This window comes from Euprymna scolopes, chromosome 3 (genome assembly GCF_053919585.1).
Source record: "Euprymna scolopes isolate OS-2025 chromosome 3, ASM5391958v1, whole genome shotgun sequence".
Classification (NCBI taxonomy): domain Eukaryota; kingdom Metazoa; phylum Mollusca; class Cephalopoda; order Sepiida; family Sepiolidae; genus Euprymna; species Euprymna scolopes.
In genome coordinates this window covers 51,796,214-51,810,888 of record NC_136484.1, presented here as the reverse complement: position 1 = coordinate 51,810,888, position 14,675 = coordinate 51,796,214, and the positions used below count along the sequence as shown (strand labels likewise).

The following is a 14,675-nucleotide window of genomic DNA, read 5'->3' as shown; positions in this document are numbered from 1 at the left end:
ACTGAATAAACATGTTACATTGAATAAAAACACGAAAAAATATGTCCAGTTTGGTAGAAAAGTAACTTATCTTGCCTTTGATAACATTTTCATTTAATTATATTAAATAAACTTCAAGTTTACTACAAATCAAATCGTGTTCCTTCACTTTTTAAAAATGTAATTTATAAGTAATTAAAGAACGCATTCTAATCTTTAAAATCTATAATACAACGAAATATTCAATTGCTTATAATACTTAAACAAACAACTTGTGTTTTATTATTTTTTTATTATTAATATTAGATGAGTTTCAGTATAAATCATCGTGTTCTTTATTTCAATCCAATTTTGAAGTTTTGTAACGCTGTCTGTAAAAATTACTGTTCATTATTGACAGTCTAAGAGTTCCACATATCTTGCTTGTTGGGACCTCGGCGATGACGTCATTTTTTCAGCTGGCCGGCCATCTTTATAACGAAGGCCACGACCAGACTCAATATTGCTTAATTTCGGTGATCCAATGAGAACCAGTGTGTTAACGGAATTATGCCGTCTACATGGATCTTTAGTCATCATATGATACTTTATATAGGCCCCTCTTTCCCCTTAAAAGTTTCCTAACAGTAAAATAAAATTCACAATCCCTTCTGGTACAAATAAACTCCAGTTTATGCCTGACTTGTCCACCAAGATTCAATCATGAATGTCCAACAGTCTTTGTATTATTGTGATACCATGTGGTCCCAAGAACAAGTCGCCAACCCCAAACATTGTGTGTCGTAGCTTTGTTCTCCATCTTTCATCGTTGTTGGTCTGGCAGTGTTGTCATTTTATTTTTTCACACTGGCGACTGTCGATGGGGGCACATGGGTCCACAAGTAGAAAAATAAAACAAAACACAACACAAGAAAAAAACAAAAAACAAAAAAAAAACAGACTTTGATGCTTCAAATATATATCGGTTGGACTGAGTGTGTGTATTTACATGCTAAGGTTCACATCTATGTCTTGTTGAGGCTGCGTTTGTTTGTTACCGTCAGTTCATTTTCCCACCTCTCACAGCTTTTCCAACCTGGCCCAAGCCACAATCTGTTTTTAACTGTAGTCAAAGCTCAACTGTTTAAGCGACCAACTCAATTCACAACTCCTATTGTCTAAAAAAAAAAGTCTGACTAGCACTAAGCAAACCTTAAATCGTTTCTATTATTAGAAACTCATTGGCTGTCACACCCCATGGCACTCCCTAGTGTCATAAAACTAAATATCTCTACTCTACAGTCCTTTTGCTATCGTCATTCGTCACACTCGAAATTAAATCTACCCTCACCTCTCTTTGTCTTTACCGCCAAAATTATTTTATGCAATAAATTTTTTGGTTGTAAATTCACCCTTGTTTGTTCGTCTGTCCGCACTTTTCTCAATAATTATGACTTAGAATTTTTTGGAAATTTTTCACAAACACCAAATATAATATGAATAAAAAGTAACAGAACGGATTTTCCAAGAAAACTCCGGTTGCCTCCCAAGGGTGCCTTTCAGGTTAAAATGGCTAAAATTGACACTTTTGTGCTTATTAAAAAAAAAAAAAAAAAAAAATTGATGCCTTGGATTTTTATAAAACTTTTTGAAAAGTTGTAACTAACTGATTTCTATATAATTTTGTTTGTCTATACTTCACGATAACTCTTGGGTATGCCCCAGGGGCTCTTTTAGAGCTAATAAAAACACTCCATTTTTGGGACTATTTTACCATATTTCTTCAAAATTTTCTGTGTATGTCTATTTATTAGCAGTTTTGCATGGTGCTGAACTTAAATTTAAATATGTTAAGGCCTTGGGAACTTTTGGGGCTACATGGGGGAGGATGATGGACTTAGTCATTTCTTTTTTGCATGGTGACAAAGCACGCTCTGAATTTTCACGACCAAGGCATCAAAAGAGGCTTGCAAAAGTGCATTGGGAATGGTGATGACTATGTAAAAAAATAAATTCTGCATTACAAAAGTCGCTCGTTTTAACATTACTACTATTTGCAAAACTCAACTTTCTTAGTTAAAAAAAAAGGAAAAAATAGGAAGCTTTACTTTTGGAACAATCCTCATAAGTTGGCTTGGGTGTTCTATCGTACTTAAATGTGTAAGTCTATTCTCAGTTCTGATCGGTCACTAGTCCATAATTATTGCTTCATTCAAGCAAGAGGTCTTCTGTCAATTTGGCACTATTTTTTTCTAAACTCGTATTCACCCGAAACAAGACAAATTTCCACAGATAAATGGTGAATCTGAGAGCATACCTACAGAGATACTAAGTAGGGAGATGAGTAACAAGATGCCTGTTGAGACTACACTTAAATTTCTGCATATTAGTACAGGGGTTTACATTGCGAGTGAAACAGTCGAATTTGCAAGTGATTTTTCAAAGTGACGACTAGAAATAATGAAACACTTATCTTTTGGCGATTGTATTTCTTTCAATGACAATCTTCCAAGGTTCACTACAGAACGAAAAATATCTTTTCAACTGTTTTTTTTTAATAAAACGAGCAAAGTCAAATTATTTAAACAATAAAAAGTTTAACAAAACAAAATACTTTTTTTTTAACGAAGGCTGTTTAAAAAAAAACATCTGAAGAAATTTGAATGTTTATACGTTCAAGTATCAACATAAAATTTGGTGTATTTTTAGAATTACACTTATTAAAAAACAAGGCCGATAGCCATTAGTCGCGTGCTCTCGTGTAATGAATGAATGCGTGAATGTAGGATTGACATGAAATTCTTAAAGATAAACTAAAATGACCGAAAAATGGGCTGAAATGACTTAAATAAATAAAAAGTAAATGGCTTAGAATGACTTTAATGAACTGAAGGATGAATTGAATGACCTTAAGCATGACTTGAATGCTTAAAAAATAACTGGAATCCTTCAAAAACAACTTGAATGATCTGGAGAATGACTTGAAGTACTTTGAGATAGACTGATTGTAAAGTGGGTGATCATTTTACATTAAATTAATACAGAAAAGTGATCCCACACTTTATATCACAATAAGTACAGCATGTAGTAAGAACAGATACTACACTTTTATCTTGGCCAAAAGGCCAAGAAAAGCTTAAAAAGCTAAGAACAGCATCTATTAACAACAGAGTTTTGATCTTAACCAAAAAGGCCAAGCACAAAAGTGTTACAGACAGACCGACAGAGTGACTTATAGAGTCACTTGCACGCGACTAAAAATACAAAAAATCTTTCTGATGTGCATACTCGTCATAGAATGAAGATGTCATATTCTAAAAATCATGTGAGTTTGGCTAGTAACTTTTCTATTTGGCTAGTAAACGAAAATATTTAGTTGTCAAAGGTTAACTAAAGATAAGTTTGTCCCTAGAGCCCTGTAGTACAGTTGGGGAAGCAGGATACAAGGAGGGAATTCGAAGGAAAAAAACTTTTAGAATAAAAAGCCCTCTGGTATCAGAGGACCGCTACAGTGAAGGTAGGAGATTTTGATGCTTATCGGTTAGTCAGGTGTATTTACATTAAAGGGATACCAGTGTTATGAGTTCATCAGAACATTCCATTAAAGTACTTGAAAACAAGCAAAAGGATGCAACATTGCTGTGATGGGACAGGGGCTGGAGCATGGTTTACAGTGTGTGACCTATTAGATTAGAGACTTTTTTTTTTGGACCCTGCCCAACTAGAGAGAAATGAGTAGTTGATGTACCAGCCCATATGAGGTGACAATATTCCATGCATAGGTTAAGGGTAACTTTATAGAGCTATAGGATATTGTCAGGTATGACTATTTTTGTTGTGAAGTAAAGGGAGCCACATTCTTTTCAGCAGCTTTGGCAATGTCTTCTATGCATTTGTTTTCATTCATGTTATATGTGAATGTTAAGCTAAGAAATTCAAATGATGTATTCTTAACTGGAGTGTTGTTATCCATGGCAATTTTTGGCTGGAAAGCCCTTAATCTGGTAAAAATAGTGTAATTTTGATTCTACATATTTCATGAAACCCACTGTTTAAATAAAATGAAATCTTATATATTTTATGAAGGAACGCAAGCAAATGAAGGCCAATAACTTCAGAAGTCTTCACTGCAACTGGATTAAAAAAAAGAAAAATTTGTGGGAGAAAAAAAGAAATATTTATCTAAACTTTTAACCTCGAGTAACAAATCCAGGTTCAAGTATAGATTAATTATAGATATTGCCAAACCAAAATGTATATATCAGATCGCTCAGTTTGTTTAAATTAAGAATCTCCTCTCTTCTCTCTAATTTTATGGATGAAATCACTATTTTCAGTCATCGACTGAGCGCAATTACCGCCTATCTCTGTTTAATTGAATGACATTATCCTTTTGTGACGTCATCCACAGTGGGTGATGCCTCAAAATGCTCACATTGCCATTTTATAATGTCATCCACTCTATTCAGTTATCCCAATCTGTTTAATTGGATGATGTTATCCTATTGTGACGTCATCTACTGTGCTCGGTTACCCACCATCTATTTCATTAGATGATATCATCCTTTGAATTTTGCGGGCTTGTTCACGTCACAGAGTTTTAGCAGTACAAGGGTTTGGTTTGGCATTAAGTACTTATACTCATCACTCAGGGCGTCCTTTCTTTACTCAGTGGCGCCCTGGGTAACAGGTCCAAGTATACAGAGTTTCTAAACAACTTGGCCAATCAGTAAAACAAATAAAACTAATGAGAAAACAACAGACGCAGCGTTTCTTGGCTCCCACAAAACTCTACAAACAAAACAAGATGGCAGCCACAGGGCATTAATAAAGAAATGATAAAGAAATGAAAATCTCTTCATGCTACGGCAGAATCTCATTATAATGGCACCCTTGCGAGTGCAATAATAATGAATTTCCCTTTGGGACAGGTGGATTTCATGCCATGCGTATTAATGAGGGACCAATAGGTACAGATCAAAATGATTATTTCATAACCTTTCACACTGAGCTTTCATAGATTTCTAATGCTTAAAAGTCGATAGGGCAACTTTTCATTTCAACCTATATGACGAAAGCTTCATAATAAATAATACAAACAAAAACAGTTTTAATGAGTAAACAAATAGAATAAATAATAAAATTCTTTATGCATAAAAGGGTAGATATATGTAGTTATCCACAGACACTGTTTCACTGTATCCCAGCTCTTCAGTGCTGCTAGAGTAGCACCCGTTTCGAGCCAGGGATCAAACTTAAAACCTATTGGGAAGTCATAAACAAACTGCCATTAGCGTATTAAGCGATGCTCTTTGTGTAAACAAATAGAGCTTAGGCGTTTGGACAATATTTGGACATTGTTAATTCACATGTTCATCATAGCAGCAGCCGAATAGAGTAACAGAAGTGCCACCTGTTGTCTAGACAGTCGAGTTTCAATCCTGGCTTGAGGTAGTTGCTTGTCTAGCCACACTGATAAACTGTGATACAGCGAAACAGTACTGTATGTGGATGACTATATATATATATATATATTTGTAGTTTATTCAGTGTATGCATCTAAAAAAAGTATTTTCAAGGTTATGGAAGGTCTAAAAAGCATAAAAACAATGTTTTTAATTTTTTTTATTTTCATATTTAGAGTGGACCTCTGTTCTTAATCACAAAATTTTGAGATATTAATAAACATTAATATAAAAATTTCATCGTTGTGGGTGCCGGTGCGTGTAATTTGTATAAGAATTAATATAATTTATTATTTTAAAAATGAGTTCAAAAAATCACATTTGAAGCTATCTATACGAATTTTACACCTAATTTGCAAAGAAAAAGACAAGTTCACTATTTTTGTGATATAATAGAACTTAAAATATAGAAATTTATAAATTTAAAGTGACATCCAAATCAAGTTGCAGAAGTGATAAGTCTTAAAAATTGGTTTTTGAAACATTCTGTATTCGCACACGTCCCCCCCCCACACTTACTAAAAAAAAAAAAAAAAAAAAAAAAAAAAAAATAGAATAAAAACATTCAGAATTACTTTTTGTATATGGAGAAAATCTACTTCTCATTATATTATATTATTGGCTTCCAGATATTGGTTAGCCTGCAATGGCCGATTATCAGCGTTTAGGTCAAAAATATTTTGAACAACAGACTGTATCAAAGCGAAAGGTAATTTTTTAGAATAAAAATGTTAGAAATAAGGAATGTTAATTTTCATAACTAACACAAACAGGAATGGTAGCTAGATAAACAAGAATATATGACAGACATCAGCCTATAGTTAGGAGTGATAGGTGTTGATTATGTCATTAGAAGGGAGATGTTTTGCACATGCAAGATTTAATCAGTTTGTGGTAAGAGCTTGAAGATGACAGAGTCGAGCCAACCAGTCATAATGGCTCAAAGCACTCGGGACATCAAGAGGTCCAATGCCTATCAAATGTAAGGAATGGGGAAACATCTGTAATAAAGCTTCTGAAAAGACAACCTGAGATTTGTTGATTCATTGGGATTAATCTTCTTTGCAGCTTTCCGTTAAACAAGACAAAAGATGGACCAGGTATGTTTCTCCGATTGGCCTGATGTTAAATCAGAGAACTTTTATCTGTCCCTTTTTGTTGAAAATGTTATATGTCTGTTGTTGAACTGTATCCGAATATATCATCATGTACACACACAAGAACACCAGACGATCATAGTGCACTCAATATATACATTCAATAGACACGTAAACACATGAACGTTTATATATACAACCCCACTATACAACAATTAGAGAAATTTGTCAAATGCATCTTAACTTACAAAATAAAACGCCAGCCTCTTTATAAAAGTCTTAAAGAAAAATATTGCTTCCTTAAAAAGAATTATGGTTAAAATCGAACATTATATATATATTACTATAGATAATTCAGATGCAGTTGTTTCAATGACGATTTTACTTTAATTTATTTTGGTTCTCTTAGCTTGAATAAATATTTTTAGATCCCAAAAATAAAGCAAAATAAAATCCATGATGTGGCATAAGTCATGTCTTTTTTAATTTTATTAACACGTAGCAATACATTCATATTTGAGAAAAATAAAGAATAATCAAAAAGGCTTTAATTTTGTTCTACTCTGTATATTTATATATAACATAATGAAAGAAAAAAAAAACGAAAAAACTGAAATTTTTTAAAAATCTGAAAAATAGGCTAGTATGAATCAAGTATCGATATATAAGATTGCTAATTAGTTCGGACTTTTTTTTTTAAATCCAAGATAACTTTGTTAGATAGCCATCTACAGAGTTGTTTCGTTAATTCATGACTCATCAGATCGTTCAGATTTTTGACGTTGATATTAATCTGTGTTTGCAAAGTTTCGTTTTTACCATCTTGAGTTACACACAATTTTTCGGGTGAAAAGCAAAACTGACCTATAAATTCATTCTGCTATGAGATTCGAAGATTACTGACAAATTGAATTTGAGCTGAAGGAAATCATCATTTCAGCAGATGATATCTGGTATCAAAGAATGAGAAATAATCTACAAGGTTCTAAGTAAATACATCAAACATGAACTAAAATACACAGAAACATATTGGTTGAAGCAGCGCAGCAGATTGAACTAAGAAATTGTGGTTTGTTGGGTTTTTACGTTATGTCAACTATCGGTTGGGTCATTTTATGCTGTAATCATATTTCGAACAGAATTTGTTTGGAGATAATTTATTATTTTTTGAGCTAACGAGTCATCTATTCATATATATATATATATATATATATATATATATATATATATAAGCAAAAGGGGCACGAGTGTTTGTGTATGTCCACGGAAGGACTTCCAGATCAAGAATTCACTGTTAGTTAAATTCCGGGAGACGTTTTCCTATAGTTCAGAGATAATAATAGCTGAGATTTGCAAACGGACACCGTTTCTTTCTTTTTTCTTGATCAAGTTAAAAGAATTCCCACCATGCCGTTGTCTTGAGTGTTTGTTTGTCATTTTGTATAATAAAGCGAAACTATTCGAACGCATACGACAGAACGCAGGAAGCTTACCGGGCCCTTAGCCAGGTTTAAAAACAAGGTTCATTTCTGACATGTGTGGCGACTCCTATGATTCTTAAGTTAATTACCAACTCGTTGAAGTCATTATCCTCTTTGGCCTAATGGTTAGCGAGGAAAACTAATTACCCTACATTTTCAAGTTCAATCCCACCTCTCTCTACCTTCTTTTCTTTTTTTTTTTTTTTGTCCTTATGCTAATATTCTCCACCCGGACCAAAGTTAATTCCCAACTCACTGAATTCACTATTCTCTTTGGCCTAATGGTTAGCATGGCAAACTAATAATCCACCTCTTTCTATTTTTTTATTATTATTTTAACCATGTGGAAGCCATTCTTAACATCGCTTCATCCTTGTATCATTATCCTCCACCAGGGCAACGCCGGGTACTCCCCGCTAGTCACTTAATAAAGCTAAAAATATTCAAGGATAAGGGTTAATCAGATGGATAGATTGACAGCCGAATGATAACTGCTTTGAATTGAACATCTTCATATATTACCCACTAAAAACAGTTGACCCAGAAAATAGCAATTCTTCCCTCTTATTATTGGACTTTTCGAATCTGACAAAATTCTTATTTATATATATTTACATACACTCTTGTTATATCTTAAACATAGAACTTTAAAACTGATCATACATAAATAAATAAAAATATATATTCAAAAGGTCCTTCTGCTGTCAGCCTTATGACATAACTAGCAGAAGTGGGGAGGGGAGCGTCTGTCTTTGCTGGGTTGTAAAATATGCTTTAATATATTTTAATTCATGCAAATTTTGTATTTATTATTACAGAGCCAATTTTCTATTGAATATTATATTGTACCTAATATATAGTACCAATTTCAAAAGTAGAAAAAAATGACTTGGGTACCATCAGCTAGAATCGAAACCAAAGCATCTAGTGATCTAACTGCATTCCCTACTGATGAGCCTATCAGGAGATAGGCAAGAAAGATTTAATATTAAATGACTTGAAGAAATTAATTGAATTTGAGCTTGTCGAAGTTGAAACGAACATTTTGCACTTCAATTTGTCGATATATGTCTGTATGCGTCATTCATCCATCCAGACAAAGAATCATCCTTGGTGTATGATTACCATTTTCTGTTAATTTTAGTGTTATGTGACGAGTAGTTTAAGAGTTTATCGGTTAAATATTTACGTGCAGACAGACACACAAATATATCTATTGCTTGTTGTATTTATATAGAAGATTGGGAAAATCTACAATTATTGCTGCAAAGTGTAATCTGTTCTGACACCAGATTTTACCTTTTCTGTCCTCAGTCAGTCAAACAGAAATCCTTCCAGACTAAGGCAGTTTTTATTTTTGTCCCAATTCAGAGTCTCCTTTTTGGGAAGCTGGATTTTCCCCACATAAAAAAATACGACCGCAGGGAGGCAAGTAAATAGGAACACATATGGGGACCGTGGTAGGTAGTACCATTCCATGTGAGTGGACCTGAGAGTATTGGTACCTAAAGGGTGATTCCACATTCTCCAATTTTAGGCCTTACCACCAAACGAATAAGATAATTCTTATGATCCTGAGGAGCTGTTGAGATTGGTTTGGTTTGTTATAGCACAAATATACCGGTTCTCATCAGAACAGTTAAATTAAGGGACATTGAGCCTGGTTGCTCCAAGATGGATAGCCACTGTATATAATCTCACCACAAAAAAAAAGTACTATGATAAGTGTAGAAAAAATAATGACTAGTGTTCAACTAATTGTATACTATTATTTACAATATTTTTTTTTCAGCATTAAATGAACCAAAAACAGTTAGAAAAAACAAAAAAAAAAAACTAACATACTCTCTCTGGAGAGCTTCACCACATGATTAAGAACAACTTCTATCTAGAAGCTAGTTATTCTGTTTTGGCAACATGTGTAGATTCCCTAATTTTTTTCTTTAGTATTCACATTCCATGAGCAATATTTCTGACAAAGGGGGGAGAACTGCTGTTTTCTGGATCATAATCTATCCATGTAACACTTATCATTGGCAAGTTTTTGACCATAAACTAGTATATTTTAATTTTAGCTATTTACATTAAATGACCTTTTGCCTTGCTGAGGGGCGATTTCCATAAAACACTTTTTTTTTTTAAATACTCAAATACTTGCTAAAAGGCATCTTCAGGGCTGCATTTCCTTTTGTAGACAGATCTCGCCATTCTTGCACATACAGCACCTGGTATCCTCAAATGGTTATCCATCTACAGAGAAATCGCAGGTTCATACTTTTCCCAACAGTATTACTAGAAAGCCTGCAGTGAGTTTTGTTGCAATATTTTTTATATAATGATTGAAGAAAGTTGGAAGATTCTACTTGTAGACACTGGCAATAGAAATTGACCAATCAAGTGGAGACAGGTTCTGCTAGCAGCCAACCAGAAATCAGAATCGTTCTATAAAAAAAACTGGATCTGTTAAAATTTGTGAAAAAAAATTTTTTCGTGTGCACACGAGAAAGATTCTTTGCTTGCAAACTTTAAGAGTTCACGATTAGCTACCCACCGAAAAGTCTTAAAATTGAACATGGCTTTCAATTCAAAAATAAAGTAGCAAGGTTGCTTGTGTACAACTGTTGATATGATCAGTTATAGATTTTTTTTGGTTGGTCTGTTTTATTTTACTTGCAAAGGGAAGAAAAAGAAAAACAGGAAATAGAAATCTTTCACTTTGAAGAGGGACTTGCTAAGGTATGAAATATTTCAACTATAAAAAAAGAAAAGAATATTAAATCATATTTTTCTTCTTTCTGTTAATAAAATATTTCGCATATTTAACGTGTTCTAAAAACAGCTTTATCTGTTTATTCAATGTTTTTAAATTCTTAATGATACTTCCAAGAGCTTTAATACCAATATATATATATATGAACCCCCCCCCAAAAAAAAACTTACTTTTAAAACAAAAACAATTGTTTTTCTTTTCTTTCGTTCTTTTGTTCGTGTTCTTCAGAAGGCATCAGCCAAATAACCGACTTTTCAAAGAAAAAAGTTTGCCACAAATCAGCGGAACTCTGATCTGGCAACAGATTACTCTTCCACCATCTGGTTGCGTGTGTGGCCTGCAGGAATCATCTCAAGTGATCAGGCAACGTTTCTGTAGGCTTTTTTTTATGACAGAATTCCTATTTGATGTCTCGATAAACAATCCTACTTTTATTCTTTATAACTTTAGGCAATTCAGTTTCATAAATACATAAGGTAGTCCAAAAGGTTATAAGCTGGTTTCCTAGAACTGCCCGCCTGTGGAACACTGTTCTGCTGGCCTGCTCCCCGGCTGGCTACAATATTGTAGCCTCCAAGTTCAATGTAAACAAGTTCTGGTTGAACAGTCCCCTTAAATAATCAAATTTTACTCAACTTACAATATTTCTACACTACCACTTTACATTCATTAACCCTTATTCTCGAGTGGCCTCCAGGTCTTGATAAGTAGTAACACCCTTGTAAATAAAGATTATAAGCAATACCAAGAAGTTCTTGAAAAAAAAAAATCATAGATTATAGGTAAGGGAAAAACTGTCAGCAGGAAGAGAGTTCCACAAGTTTTGGGTTATTGAAAAGAAGCTATATGGAAATGAAACAGGATCGAAACAAGTCAGAATTTGATTAATAGGAGGGCTTGACAAGAATTTGTTCACATTCAACTGAAAACGACCATGTTATAGTCAGCTGATAAGCAGTCCTGTGATATTGTGTTTCACAGATGGGTAGTTCTTGAAGAGAAATTTTGCATATGGAAGTTGTGTTTAGTTTTAGGCACATAGAGGAAGAAAGGAAAATTATTTATAGTGGTTGTAGTTAGTAGAGTTTTTTTGTTTGAAGAACAAAAGGTTAGAGCTCATTTGAGCACCTACAATGAAAATAACAACAGAGTAGAGAAAGACTAACAAAGTCGCTTCTGTAATAAAAAGGTTATAGGGAAGAGATCTTCCACTAGATTTCAAAGTTGATTTTTATACACGATATACAATTTATGCTAAGGTCTCTCTATGTAACTAAAGAAGTTGGTTGTGTGGTTTAATTGCAGCAGAGACATTTAGTCAAATCGTCCAAAAACCTTAATCACTGATGAACAAGATTCTACTCTATAGTGTGCATGTGTGTATGGGAGGGGGACGTTATCGATATCTTGGCTGGCGAGATTTCAAACTGTGTCTACAGCGATGTTCTCAATGTTAGGAGTAACAGCCACAGTATGACGGTGTAAAGGTGAACTATCTGTCTATCTACTGGTCTTTGTCTCTCTCTATCTCTCATGTACACAAACTAGCCCATCACTCTGATGTTTCCTATAACCATCTCCTTTTTAAATAAACTCTTGTTTTACAAATCAACATTGGCATCCGAGTGATTCTACATCTGCAGACAAGCGAAGACCGGGATTCAAGATGATAATAGGAGTATATAACGGTTCAAGCATGCAAGTAAAAATTTAACAAATCTCCACATACCCCCCCCCCTCTCGAAAACAAAATAACATTCGACCCAGAAAACAGCAATTCTTTCGCCTTTGTCAGAAACATCACTCCTGGAATGCAAGTAACTAAAAGATAACATTTATAAAGAGGAAAACGAGAGCTAGGTGGAGGTATTTAGTTCTCTCCCACAGCAGGAACTGCGACACCAGGGTCAGAAAGCGGGATTAAGAAATCAGCACCCCCAAGGAGGGGTACTCTGACCTGAAAAAAGTGCCTGTGCAGCCCCGTCGGCATTCCCTGGTAAGAGTGCCTCAGACGATTAACAATAACCTAACCCTTGTTTTAAAGAGAGAAGGCAAAGCCTAAGAGGATGGACCTCCTAGAACTGCACAGGAACAGCATTACACTGCAATCAACAGGAACCAGATTATTACAAGAATGCTATCTGTTGGTTTTGGGGCCCCGAGGATAAAAATCTCTAGCCAAGTTGAAAATAAATCTAAATTTTACTTTTTTTTATTCTCCATAAACCCATACAAGTTCAAATCCGAAATAGTTTGGCTGACATTTAATAATGGCAGCATTTTTTTTCTCTTCTTCCAAACTGTTTTGGGCAGCAATAACAATAATAATGTTAGGTGAGATAAATGCTTGTACGCCATGTTTACTGAATTAATTCACTCTATCTTTGGGGAAATTCAGACGCCTTGTGTTATTTCATCCACTGATAAAGTTGCCCTCCCCCCTCTGCTTCAAGTAGTTTTATCTCAATGTACCATTTTCTGATAAAGTTTTTTTTTTTTTTTTTTTCATAGAGTTTCTATTAAGTAATGGATTAGAACAAGACTTTCAAACAAGCCGAAACCACACAGACAGCAGCAGCAGCAACATGAATAAAAACGAAAACCAATCTTTTGTTCAATTATAGCATCTCACCTATTTTATTTGCTTTTAAAGTATTTAGACAAAATTTGTTTTAAATTATATTTCTTGTTTTTAAATAAAATTTAACTGTTTTTATTTTTTTTAGGAGTGTACAGCAGTCAATGGTACAATATCATAGTAATCGTTAGAAGTGTAAATTTGGTAAATTGGATTACTTAAGGGAACGGCTCATCAAGAACTTGTTTACGTTGGACTTGAAGACGACCATATTGTAGTCAGCTGGAAAGCAGGCAAACAGAAGAGAGGCACAGAGATGCGATATTGTGGTAATGGGACAGAGGTTAGAACATCGCTGACAGTGCAGAACCTATTTAAGAGTGAAAGACTAGTGGTAGATACACCAGCCAAGATGTGGCAACAATACTCCATGCATGGACGATTTCTGACTTTGTAAAGATATAGGATACTCTCTGGTGGGAGTAATTTTCTAGCATGGTAGAGGGAACCAACCTTCTTTGCAACAGTCTTGGCAATGTTCTCAATTTAAACAACAGCAACAATACTCTATGTATGGGCAAACTGTGGCCTTGTAAAGATATAGGATACTCTCTGATGCAAATAATTTTCTATTTTGTAGCAGCCTTTGCAATAACCTTTACAATGTCTTCAATGTATTTCTTTTAATTCCTATTACCTGCGAATGTTAGGCCAAGGAGTTTGAAAGATGGGATCTCTGGCTAGTATCATATGGTGACCATTTGAGAATTCTGTGCGCTGTATGTGCTCTCCGCTTATCTCGGCATTATTTCCCATCATACTAAACCTCCACTTGCCACTGGTATTTAACAATGTCGACTCAGGGGAGGTGTAGTTAGAGATTGCACAACTTTTGCCACAAAAAATTTCACACGCAGGCACTCTTACAGTGAGTATCCATAGTCTGTCAAGACTGAAGGAAGTCATATATATATATATATATATATATATATATATGTGTGTGTGTGTGTTTTCTACTAAAGATGAGCTAATCTAGCTTTTTTCCCTTATTTTTTCCTATATATTTTAATCACAGAAAATACATGCTGGAATACAATTACAGTAAAGCCCCGGGATACGTTTTTCCGACCCCTCATTACAGTATTTGCCCCGTTTTACGGTGCTATTTATAACGTTATTTGATTATATACATGTGTATTATATACTGTACTGAAGTCTGTTATTAATTTTTAGATGTACTGCATAAAATTTCGGTCAAACCCTGCCATACTGTAATTTCACCTTACAATCCTAACCTCGGAACAGATTAATGTTGTATCCCGGGGT

At 34.3% G+C, this 14,675-nt stretch overlaps 1 protein-coding gene and 1 pseudogene across 4 annotated transcripts in view; both read right to left on the bottom strand.

Annotated features, from left to right (window-relative positions):
• LOC145254898 (zeta-sarcoglycan-like) overlaps window positions 1-14,675 on the bottom strand; it is a 367,875-nt gene that overhangs the window by 163,482 nt on the left and 189,718 nt on the right. The gene's annotated exons all lie outside the window — the stretch shown is intronic.
• LOC145264620 (U2 spliceosomal RNA) lies at window positions 2,970-3,095 on the bottom strand (annotated as a pseudogene).